We start from the raw sequence: 12,922 nt of genomic DNA, 5'->3' as shown, positions 1-12,922 counted from the left end.
TAATAGTTCTTGCTTCATAAGATTGTTATGAGGATTAAATGAGATCATAGCAGGGTATTCTGCCTAGCAGGGAAAAAAACCCTCAAAAAGCGGCAGCTATTATTTTTACCTATGTGTCTACCTGCTCTTCATACTTATACAAAATATTTAGTCATGTTTTATAAAATTTCAGCTGTATATGATTTTTATGGACTTCCCTGAATGTTTTCATATTAATTTCTACTGGAAGTATAGATATTTTATCATTTAAACAATATATACGTACCTTGTGTTGATTATGTTGATGACTTTTATACTTGTCTGTGAGCCCTTTAAGACAGGGACTGTAGCTTCATTGATTGATTTTTAGAAAAAGAAAAATGAATTTGTTCCATTTTTTCATGCATTCATTGGTTGATTCTTATATGTGCTCTGACTGGGGTGTCAAACCTGCTACCTTGGTGTTTCGGGATGACATCTAACCAACTAAGCTACCTGGTTAGGGCTGTATCCTAATCATTTTTATATTCCTGGTGCCTACTAAAATATCAACACTTTAAAGACCTTTAATAAGTATGTGAAATGAATATTGAATGATGAGTTTATTTAGGTGAGATGCCAGCCTAGATGCCATCTTCTCCTGTTCCCACTGTGTCTTTAAACAGGCATCTTCCTATATTATCTTCCTTAAAAAGAATTCTTAGTGTATTATTATAATCACTAAATCAGTTATTTTCAGTATTTTTCTGATGAGAAACCAAATTTAGTTTCTCTATGTATTTTAATTTTATTTTTTATTTTTTCTGAAGCTGGAAGTGGGGAGAGAGAGTCAGACAGACTCCCGCATGCACCCGACCGGGATCCACCCGGCACGCCCACCAGGGGGCGACGCTCTGCCCACCAGGGGGCGACGCTCTGCCCCTCCGGGGCGTCGCTCTGCCGCTACCAGAGCCACTCTAGCGCCTGGGGCAGAGGCCAAGGAGCCATCCCCAGTGCCCGGGCCATCTTTGCTCCAATGGAGCCTCAGCTGTGGGAGGGGAAGAGAGAGAGAGGAAGGAGAGGGGGAGGGGTGGAGAAGCAGATGGGCGCCTCTCCTGTGGGCCCTGGCTGGGAATCGAACCCGGGACTTCTGCACGCCAGGCCGACGCTCTACCACTGAGCCAACCGGCCAGGGCCTCTATGTATTTTAATTATTAGGAGACTGAATCACTGGTGGAAGCAGTGGGGAAGATTATGGTTGCTGGATATTCTTTCCCTTTAAGGAATACTCTGGAGCCATGATGAGGAGAATATGGCAGTAGAGCCATCTTGGAATTTGACTATGTTAAGCTTTAAGATCTCCAAGTTGCCTGCTGTCACCAAATATCTCATTGTAGGCTTTACCTAAGATGGAGGTACTTTCATGTAAACACCTTGAATTATCTTGTAGTTTTAATTCTTTTATATTCATTTCAGAAATCATGGATATTTTTTATAGTTATCAGGTCCTTATTGTTTTAAGACTTGTTTGGAAAACTTTTCTCAAGTAGTGTTAGTGTTATGTAAATTTTGAATATTAAATACTTTTACTTTTTACTTTTTTTTTTTTTTTACAGAGACAGAGTCAGAGAGAGGGATAGACAGGGACAGACAGACAGACAGGAACGGAGATGAGAAGCATCAATCATTAGTTTTTCATTGCGCATTGCGACACCTTAGTTGTTCATTGATTGCTTTCTCATATATGCCTTGACCGCGGGCCTTCAGCAGACCAAGTAACCCCTTGCTCGAGCCAGCGACCTTGGGTCCAAGCTGGTGAGCTTTTGCTCAAACCAGATGAGCTCGCCTCAAGCTGGCGACCTCGGGGTCTTGAACCTGGATTCTTGGCATCCTAGTCCGACGCTCTATCCACTGCGCCACCGCCTGGTCAGGCGCTTTTTACTTTTTTTAAAGTTAAAAATTTAATACATTTGACATTCAATATTATATTAGTTTTAGGTATACAGTTTAGTGCTTAGACATTATATAACTTATGAAGCGATCCCCTTGATAAGTCTAGTCCTGACCTGACACCTTATAAAATTATTACAATATTATTGACTGGTACCCTATGCTGTACTTTACATCCTTTTGACTATTTTGTAACTGTCAGTTTGTACTTCTTAATCCCTTTACCTTTTTCTTTTCTTTTTTTTTTTTTTTATGAATGACAACTTTATTTCTTACACTTAAAGGCCAATGAAAATCATTATGAATTCTATTAAAGAAAATACAAAATCTCAACGAAAAACTATGGTACCTGTATTTACTCATTGAATATTATTTAAGTTTTCTAAAACACAACTTGAAAACAACCAGCATGCATGTTTAATCTCAGTATAGTGGAGACAAGATCAAGTGTACATGTTACATGCATCAAGGCTAGATTACAAGTTATCATAGTCATCTTCATCATCATCATCGTCATCTTCATCTTCATCTTCACGTTTTCTTTTCAGCACACTTGATGATTCAGTGTTTTGTGATGACACCATATTAGTGGTAATGAGAATGTTTTTGGACCCAATTAACGATGGATTAATCAGAACATTCTGAACTGTTGATGTTGCAGGAATTGATGCTTTTACAGCTGGGGACTGTGAAGTGGGCATCTGTACTGTAAACCTTTGCCCTGTGAGGGACATTGGAGTCCCTACTTTAGTTGAAACTGACATGGATTGTGGGGTTGGTGTGCCAAGTGTTGGAGTACTTGGTCTGCTAGTAACTGAACTAACACTTGACCGTGGAACTGTTATTCTTCCTGCTGAAGTAGGTGCCTTTTTTTGTAAAGACTTAAGTCTATAGTTTGGAGCAGTCAAGTAATATCTATCAGGTGGCAATCTAGGGCCTGAATATGGCTTGATCAGTGGCAAAGGGGTTTGATTTCTTTGCTGTGCAATATCTAATAAAAAACCTCTTGGGGAGGAGAGGTAAAAGACTGGTCAGCATGACACTGGATTGCCAATCGCACATCTGCATCGACAGTAGCTTTCTTAGCATGGCTTGAATAAATTTTTGCATCATCTAGAATTGTGGTCACATATCGGAAAGCAAACTCCAACATCTGATTTATAACTCTTAGCTCATATTCTGTAATCCCCATATCCTTCAGGATTTGTGCCATCATCTGTGCATCTTTCGGCATGCTCTTGGGAGAAGCCATCTTGCCAGACTCCATGATATCCAATGATCAGACTTCTCGAGCTAAATCACCCACATTAATGTATTTCAGTCCTGATTTTGATGCAAGTTCTTTGCCTAGCGTGGTTTTTCCAACCCCTGGTGTAGCGGTGATCAGAATATTCGGAAGCAACATGGTCCTCAAGGCGATGGCTCTGGAACCCTTTTCCCTTTTTCACATCAGTTTGTTCTTTGTATCTCTGAGTTTGTTTCTGTTTTGTTTATTTTATTTTATATTTTGATTCCACATATAAGTGAAAACATATGGTATTTGACTTTCTCTTTCTGACTTGTTTCACATAGCATAATACCCTATAGGTCCATCCATGGTAAAATTTCATTCCTTTTATAGCCAAGTAATATTCCATTGTATATATGTATTATCTCTTCTTTATCCATTCATTCATTGATGGACACATTGGTTACTCCCATATTTTGGCTATTGTAAATAGTGCTACAGTGAAAATAGGGTTGCATATATCTTTTTGAATTTGTGTTTTGAATTTTTTCAGATAAATACCAAGAAGTGGGATTGCTGGGTCATAAGGTAGTTCTACTTTTTTTTTTTTTTATATTTTATTTATTTTAAAATTATTTATTGATTGATTTGAGAGAGAGAGAGAGGAAGGGGGAATACAAGTGAGAGAAACATTGATTTGTTCCACTTATTTATGCATTCACTGATTTTTAAGTGAGTGAGAGAAGGAGGGACAGACGGACAGATGGGGACAGACAGACAGGAAGGGAGAGAGATGAAAAGCACAGATTCTTTGTTGCAGCACCTTAGTTGTTCATTGATTGCTTTCTCATATGTGCCTTGATGGAAGAGAGGGGCTCCAGCAGAGCAAGTGACCCCTTGCTCAAGCCAGCGACCTTGGACTCAGCCGGCAACCATGGGGTCATGGCTCTGATCCCACACTCAAGCCTGCGACCCCTGCTCAAGCTGGTGGGCCTGCACTCAAGCTAGTGAGATTGCACTCAAGCCGGATGAGCCCATGCTCAAGCCAGAGGCCTCAGGGGTTTGAACCTGGGTCCTCAACATCCCAATCCAATGCTCTATCCTCTGCATCACCACCTGGTCAGTCTGGACTGCAAAATTTGTGTTAAGAAATCAGATGATGGCCCTGGCCAGTTGGCTCAGTGGTAGAGCATCGGCCTGGCGTGCGGAAGTCCCGGGTTTGATTCCCGGCCAGGGCACACAGGAGTGGCGCCCATCTGCTTCTCCACCCCTCCCCCTCTCCTTCCTCTCTGTCTCTCTCTTCCCCTCCCGCAGCCGAGGCTCCATAGGAGCAAAAGATGGCCCGGGTGCTGGGGATGGCTCCTTGGCCTCTGCCCCAGGCGCTAGAGTGGCTCTGGTTGTGACAGCGATGCCCCGGAGGGGCAGAGCATCACCCCCTGGTGGGCGTGCTGGGTGGATCCCGGTCGGGCTCATGCCAGAGTCTGTCTGACTGCCTCCCTGTTTCCAGCTTTAGAAAAATACCCCCCCCCAAAAAAAACCCCCAAAAAACCCCAAAACTTTTTTTTCTCCTATGTGCCCTGACCAGTCTTATGGGAGCTTCCTTGTATATAACTCACTGCTTTTCTTTTGCTGCTTTTAATATTTTCTCTTTGTCTTGCCCCTGACTGAGTAGTTTGATTGGTTGGAGCATTGTCCCGATATGTTAAGGCTGCGGGTTTGGTCCCTGGTCAGAGCATATATACAGGAATCAACCAGTGAATACCAAAATGAGTAGGACAACAAGTTGATGTTTCTCTCTTTCTCTTTCTCTCTCTCTCTCAAATCAATTTTAAAATTGAAAGAAAAAGGTTTTCTTTTTTACTTTAACTTTTGACATTTTTTTTGTGTGTGACAGATACAGAGAGACAGAGAAAGGGACAGATAGGGACAGACAGAAAGGGAGAGAGATGAGAAGCATCAGTTCTTTGTTGCGGCACCTTAGTTGTTCATTGGTTGCTTTCTCATATATACCTTGACCAGGCAGCTACAGCAGAGCGAGTAACTCCTTGCTCAAGCCAGTGACCTTGGGTTCAAGCTGGTGAGCTGTGCTCGAACCAGATGAGTCTGCACTCAAGCTGGCGACCTCGGAGTCTTGAACCTCGGTCCTCTGTGTCCCAGTCTGACACTATCCACTGAGCCACCGCCTGGTCAGGCTTGGCTTTATCTTATTTGAGATTTGTGCTTCCTGGACTTGTCTATTTCTTTTGCCAAGTCAGGGAAATTTTCAGTCATTATTTCTTCAGATAGATTCTCAGTCCCTTGCTTTTTATCTTTTCCTTTTGGTACCCTTATGATACAAATGTTTTTATGCTTGATGTTGTCCCAGAGGCCCCTTAAACTATACTAATTTTTTAAAATTCTTTTTTCTTTTTACTTTTAGTTTATTTTTTGCTTTTTAGATGGATAACTTTGACTTGTATTCCCTCACTTTATCCATAAGGATTTTTTACTATATTGAATTTGTTCAGCCAGCCTAAAATTTCCACTCAATATGACATATTTTCCTTTGTATGCAATAACTGTAGTTAAATATTCTCTAATATGTTCAAGAGTTTATATATTCTTAAGCACAACCTAGAGGTTTTGTACAAACTCTTCACTTTAAATGAGAAATCTAAAGCCTGTATATTTAGGTACTTATTCTGATTTACACATCAGATTAGCAGGAAAGATCTGCTTATTTAAATATGTTAAGTCCAGTAGCAGTTATTACATTTCTTTTAATATTAGTAATTAACATTTCTGTAGTTTGAACTAACCATAGTTATTAATATTTTAAGAGTACAGTGGTCATTCTGTTGTTTCTTCCAGAGTATATCTTGATAATTCAAATAATAAAAAAAACCCTTGTTTTAGTAATTATTGTACCTGATATTTTTAGCTTCATGATTTTTCTTTTTGGGATAAAAATAGAATCATTAATATTACTGTAAAATATGAATAATATATATGCTTAATTTACTTTTCTTCATACATAAATCTTGATTTCTTGTGCTGATTTTTTAATTTAAATGAGGATAGCAGAAGATTCTTAAATGGTTTATTATTGACCTTTAACAGCTATAGAAAGAAGGTATCTATATAGTGACAGGGGATTATATGGTCCTGTGTATATATCGTGCATAATGTTTGAAACTGGAAAGTAGTAAAACTTCTTTAGGATTACAATAAGATGTCGATCAGTGTTAAAGAATGTCATCACTTTTTATATGTGTTTTCTCATGTTTTTTTTCCCTTAAGTGAGAAGGGGGGAGGCAGAGAGACTCCTGAATGCACCCCAACCAGGACCCACCTAGCAAGCCCCCTATGGCAGGGGTCCCCAAACTACGGCCCGCGGGCCGCATGTGGCCCCTTGAGGCCATTTATCCGGCCCCCGCCGCAATTCCAGAAGAGGCACCTCTTTCATTGGTGGTCAGTAAGAGGAGCACATTGACCATCTCATTAGCCAAAAGCAGGCCTGTAGTTCCCATTGAAATACTGGTCAGTTTGTTGATTTAAATTTACTTGTTCTTTATTTTAAATATATTTGTTCCCGTTTTGTTTTTTTACTTTAAAATAAGATATGTGCAGTGTGCATAGGAATTTGTTCATAGTTTTTTTTTATAGTCCGGCCCTCTAACGGTCTGAGGGACAGTGAACTGGCCCCCTGTGTAAAAAGTTTGGGGACCCCTGCCCTATGGGGTGATGATCAGCTCATCTGGGGCCATTGCTTTGTTTTTCTGCAACTGAACTATTGTAGTGCCTCAGGTGAGGCCATGAAGCTATATCTTCAGTGTCCAGGACCAATTTGCTCCAATCGAGCTATGGCTGCAGGAGGAGAAAGAGAGATGGAGAGAAGGGAGAGGGGGAGGGGTGGAGAAGCAGATGGTTGTTTCTCCTATGTGCCCTGACCAGGAATTGAACCTGTGATATCCACACGCTGGGCCAATGCTCTACCATTGAGCCAGGGTTGTTTTCTCATTTCATGTGGTCATAAAATTAGAGACTCCATATAATTCTTTGAGGCTTCTTTTACCCTCGGATAAAGATCTGAGACCTCTGGTGCTATAGCTCTTCAGAAAATGTTTTGAGAAAGCCCAACCAATTCTGTGTACAGAAGTGAACTCATTCAATTCAGTTGGCCTATTTTGCTAATAATCAAGGACTAAAAAAATCAAGGGCCCTTGGTTTAAAGTTATCATTTTTAAAAAGATTTATTTATTTAATTTATTGATTTTTTTTGGGGGGGGGAACAACCAAGAAGTATCAACTCATAGTTGCTTCACTTTAGTTGTTTGTTGATTGCTTGTTTTATGTGCCTTGACCTGGCTAGCCCAGGGTTTCAAATTAGTAACCTCAGTATTTCAGGTCGACACTTGATCCACTGTACCATCACAGGCCAAGCAAACTTATCATGGCTTTTATTTTAGTTTTCAGTATGTGTGTTTGTTTGTGTTGTGTATACATATACATATTTATATTTTAGTTGATGACAGGTTAGTAGTCTTTTGGAAATTATGGCTTGTAAAATAATTTATAATTACACACACAGTCTTACTTGTCCTCACTATCAAGAAGCAGCCCCCAGAGGCTTACACTGTATTTTAAAACTACAAGACAATCTGTGATAAGATATGAAATTACCAGGTGAGTGTTATATGCAGTAAGATTAGTGTTCGGAATGCTAAGGATTACAGGAAAGGGCTCATGGCAATAATTGATTTTTAGTTGAACTTTGAAGGATTGGATTTGTTTTTCGTTTTGTTTTGTTTCTACATTTGATATGAAAAATTTCAAAGCTGTATCATAGTTGAAAAGTTTATAGTGAACACAGCATGTCCACTACCTAAATTGTACCTAGATTGTACATTTAATATTCTACAATACCTATTTTATCATATATTAATCCATCTATTCATTTCTTTAGTAATGAATTAAATTGTTGATATCAGTATACTCTCCCATAATGACTTTGTTATGCATATCATGAATTAGATTCAGTATTTTTTATTTACCTTTTTCTTTTTATATAAAATTTACAGAAATAAGATACACACACAAATCTTAAGTTTACACTCCTAGATATTTTACATATCTGTATAACCCAACCCCCCATCAATGATACAGTGCAGTATCATTACCCCAGAATGTTCCCTTTTACTTTTTTCCAGTCAGTTCTTTCCCCCACCTTCCCAGAGGCAGTTACTCACTGTTCTCATTTTTTTTAAACCATAGATTAATTTTGCCCATTCTAGAATTTCATATAAATAGAGTCATACAGTATATACTCCTTTTTTGAAAGGCTTTCACTGACCATGTTTTTGAGGTGCAGCCTCATTGTTAGTATCTGTCAGAAGTTTGTTCCTTTTTTGCTGCATAATATTCCATTGTGTGAATATACAACAGTTTTTTGTTTTGACTGTTTCCAATTTTTGGCTATAATGAATAAAACCCCTATGAATACTATTATGAGTCTTTTTCTGAAAGTACTTTTTCATTTCTGTTGGGTAAATTTTTAGCTGTTGGATTTCTGGGATCATAGGTGCATTTATACTTAATTTTTAAATATTGATTTTAGAGAGAGAAGAAGGAGCTGGAGAGAGAGAGAGAGAAAGAGAGACATCGATTTGTTGTTTCACTTATTTATGCATTCATTGGTTGATTCTTGTATGTGTCCTGACCAGGGATCAAACCTACAGCCTTTATATATGGGGACGATTTTCTAACTAACTGAGCTACCTGCCCAGGGCAATATCCTTAATTTTATGAGAAACTGCCACTACTTTTTTCAAAGTGGTTGTACCATTTTATACCCCTAACAGCAATGTGTGACAGTTGCAGCTATTCTACAAGCTCATGAATATTTGGTGTTGTCAGTCTTTTAAATTTTAACCCTTTTAGGGTGTATGTAGTATTATGGTTTTAATTTCTAGATTTCTCTGATGATTAATGATGCTAATCAGTATTTCTTTGCTTATTGGTGAAGTGTCTGTTTAAATTATTTGTCTATATCAAAATTGGATTACTCATTATTTTATTGAGTTGTTACTTTATATGAAGTAGCACTCAAATATTAGCTGTTTTTGCCTATACCAAATTGTGCCTTTAATGGACAGAGATTCAGTGAGGTATGAAAGTTAGTAAATGTTATTGAAGTAAAAATAACATTTTAAATTTTATTAGTGGATTGTAGGGGTAGGTGGGAACAAATTAATAAAATAAACTGTGAACTTTAAAAGTTTTGGTATAATTTTAAAAGTTGATCTAATTTCTTTGCTATCAAACAGGAGAACCCAAACTATCTAAATCAGAGGAGAATGATATAGATAAATATTAAAACAGCTAGAAATTATTTTTTTAAAATTTTATTTAAAAAATTAAATTCAACAGGGTGACATTGATCAGTAAGAGTACATAGCTTTCATGTAAACATTTTTATATCGTTTGATCTGTTGATTATGTTCTATACTCATCACCCAAAGTCAAATCATTTTCTATCACCTTATATTTGTCCCTCTTTACACCCTTCTACCCATCCCTCCTTCATCTCCCTCTTCTCTGTCTCCCTCCTCCTGGTAACCACTTCATGTTGGGGGCTGAAAGCCAACAGGGTCTTTGCAGTTTAGGTTTTTGGGGGAACAGGTGTGGGGAACTGGCAGTAAGCTGACAGTCTGCCCAACCCCCACCTCACTTGTTCTGTGAAGTTGCTAAAGACTATATTTTCTTCCACAGCTTCATCTTAGGTGTGGTGCTGCATTGTTTATACTCCGTCCCCCTATCCTATTCCCCCCCCCTCCCGTCCCTCAGAAAGACTGGAGGCAGTCCTTTGTTATGTGAAGTTAAGATGTTATATATGGTAGGGGTTTTCTACACTTGGTAGAATTCTTGGGTTGTCTTGGAAATGTGTTCAGAGATCTCTTTGATTTGCTAATGGCCTCACTTTGCCTTATAAATAAAGCAGGTAGGGGGGTGGAGGCTTGCTTTTTGCAAACTATCTCTTGCATTGCAAAGAGACCTCCCGAGCCCATCCTTTTTCTTTTTAAGCCTATTTTTCTTAATTCCTCACAGTTCCCACTCAGGACCTGGAATTACTAGCCGTGCTGGTTCACGGCAACTTCACTTTTATTTATGTCCATGAGCCTCAGTTTTATATCCCACCTATGTATGTATGAAATCATACAGTTCTTAGCTTTTTTCTAACTTACTTATATCACTCAGTATAATGTTCTCAAGGCCCATCCATGTTGTTGTAAATGTCAATATGTCTTCATTTCTTATGACTGAGTAGTATTCCATTGTATATATGTACCACATCTTCTTTATCCAATCCTCTGTTGAGAGACACTGTGGTTGTTTCCATGTCTTGGCCACTGTGAATAATACTGCGATGAACTTGGGGGTGCATGTGTCTTTACGTACCAATGTTTTTGAGTTTTTAGGGTAGATACCCAGTAGAGAGTTGCCTATTGGTGTTTTCTCACTTCTCGTTGAAGATTTTCAGGACTTCAATTTTGAATTCCCTATCATTTAACTCCAAAGTTTCCATATAATTGAGATTTGTCTTCTGGAGATTTTTCATTTTCTTTCTGGACTCTTTGTCCTGTGTAGCCATGGCATTTGATTTCTTCTTCCTTGATGGCATTTGAGCATGGTTTTGTTAAGAACCCTATCAAGTATCAAGAGCCCTGGCCATTTGGCACAGTGGTAGAGTGTCGGCCTGGTGTGCGGAAGTCCCAGGTTCGATTCCCGGCCAGGGCACACAGGAGAAGCGCCCATCTGCTTCTCCACTCCTCCCCCTCTCCTTCCTCTCTGTCTCTTCCCGTCCCGCAGCCGAGGCTCCATTGGAGCAAAGATGGCCCGGGCGCTGGGGATGGCTCCTTGGCCTCTGCCCCAGGCGCTAGAGTGGCTCTGGTCGCAACAGAGCGACGCCCCGGAGGGGCAGAGCATCGCCCCCTGGTGGGCAGAGCGTCGCCCCCTGGTGGGTGTGCCAGGTGGATCCCGGTCGGGCGCATGCGGGAGTCTGTCTGACTGTCTCTCCCGTTTCCAGCTTCAGAAAAATACAAAAAAAAAACAAAAAACCCTATCAAGAAACAACTGAAAAAATTAAAAAATTAAAAATATTATGCCAAGAAGAAAAACCACAGAAAAAAAGATTGAAAACAAAACAAAGACAGAAACAAAAACAAAACACCCAGAAGAAAATAATAAACTATATAAAAATTAAAGAAAGTGAAATTCAAAAGAGAGAAAGAGGAAAAAAAAGAATAAGAAAAAAGGAAAAAAATGAAGCAAAAATAAATTTTAGTTTTGAGAGGTTTCTTATAGTAGGTGTCACTGCATTACAAGTTTCAGCTCTGTGAAGTTCCTGAACTGTCCTCCACTAAGATGTTGCTGTTACAATGATGTAGGCGGGGCTATATACGCATTGATGGGTTGGACATGTTGTGAGGGCTTAATGGCTTCAGCTTTCTGGTTCTAGCAATGGCAATTGCAGGCCTCCAGGTGCTTCTCCCCATGTCTCAATAGATTAATGGACCAGACACGGAGCACCTCTGTTCTTCAGGGGAGAGAGTGGCTCTGGAGAGCTAGCTTTGGAGTTTGTCTCTGCCACTCTTCATACAGTGAGGTGAGGGAGGCTGAGTCTGGGAGGCTGGGGGCTGCACTTTGGTTTTCTCTCTGCTGAGTGCTGGCTGTAGGCAGACGGTGGGAACCCTGGCCATAACCCCACGCTCTGGTGCTTTGGTTTATCTCCGCCTCTGCCCTTCTATCTCACCACTCCTCCTGGCAGAAGGAGACCCAGTCACTCCCAGTTTCCCTCTTTGTACCCTTCAGACAAAATCCAGACACCCGAGCTTCTCCTCCCCATAGTCCAGAAAAGAAAAAAACTCTGGGTTTGTCTCTTCCCCAGAACCAACTGTGAATGCCTTTTATCTTCCACCCCCCTTTTCACCCAGTCCCACCTTTAGTCCATTTGGTGCATGTGGATATTTTAGGCACACCTGTGAGCCCAGTTGGGGTTCCTTTGCTCTGTTTTAGTTCAATTCATTGAAACTTCAAGGGAAGATATCAGGAGTATCTCTCATGCCACCATTACTCTGATGTCTCTAAAATAACTATAAATTCTTTGTAGGAAGTAAATAACTATTTGAGTGTAAGAGATGAATTGAATATGATCCAGGCATTAGTAGGGTTAAAAACACAGTAAATGGTCGTATCACTTGTCTTTGGATTTGAAATTGTTTGTTATTAAAAGGCCTTAATGGAAGCTACTATGTATTTGTTCCCTTTGTATTTCTTGTTATTATAATAGGTCTGCATATTGATTCTAGACATAATAATTCTAGAATAAAATAATTATTTTATTAAATAGGTTTATTTTGTTGTCTTCTAAGAGTTGTTATGTTTTGGAATTTTTAAAAATGTTGATGCTTTAGATAAGTATATCTGATATTGATGTAACATTTTTATCCTGTTGTGGAAAAATGATTTCATTAAGATGAAAGATGTTTTCAGAGTATTTAATGTTATTAGTTCTGCAAAATGTACAAAAGGTGAGAGAGTCCCTGGAGTTAAGTCATGTGGTTGCATTGTACTAGTAAATTAAAAAAAAAAACAACCAGATTTTTATATCCAGAAGTAAGATTTTTTTCTTTCTTAATTATGGTCTAAGGAAAAGATGTTTATATTGAGTAAGAGAAAAGAAGTGCATGCCAATTAATAGTAATAATAGCTAACATTTAATCCTTGTTTTCTGTATATACGAAGCAC

General features: G+C 39.2%; 1 protein-coding gene and 1 pseudogene across 4 annotated transcripts in view; one reads left to right on the top strand and one right to left on the bottom strand.

Moving 5' to 3' along the window:
* SBF2 (SET binding factor 2) overlaps positions 1–12,922 on the top strand; it is a 513,016-nt gene that overhangs the window by 22,953 nt on the left and 477,141 nt on the right. The gene's annotated exons all lie outside the window — the stretch shown is intronic.
* Positions 2,385–3,332, bottom strand: LOC136320680 (transcription initiation factor TFIID subunit 9-like; annotated as a pseudogene).

Source organism: Saccopteryx bilineata, chromosome 1, assembly GCF_036850765.1.
Source record: "Saccopteryx bilineata isolate mSacBil1 chromosome 1, mSacBil1_pri_phased_curated, whole genome shotgun sequence".
Taxonomy (NCBI): domain Eukaryota; kingdom Metazoa; phylum Chordata; class Mammalia; order Chiroptera; family Emballonuridae; genus Saccopteryx; species Saccopteryx bilineata.
This window is presented reverse-complemented; position numbering and strand designations above follow the sequence as displayed.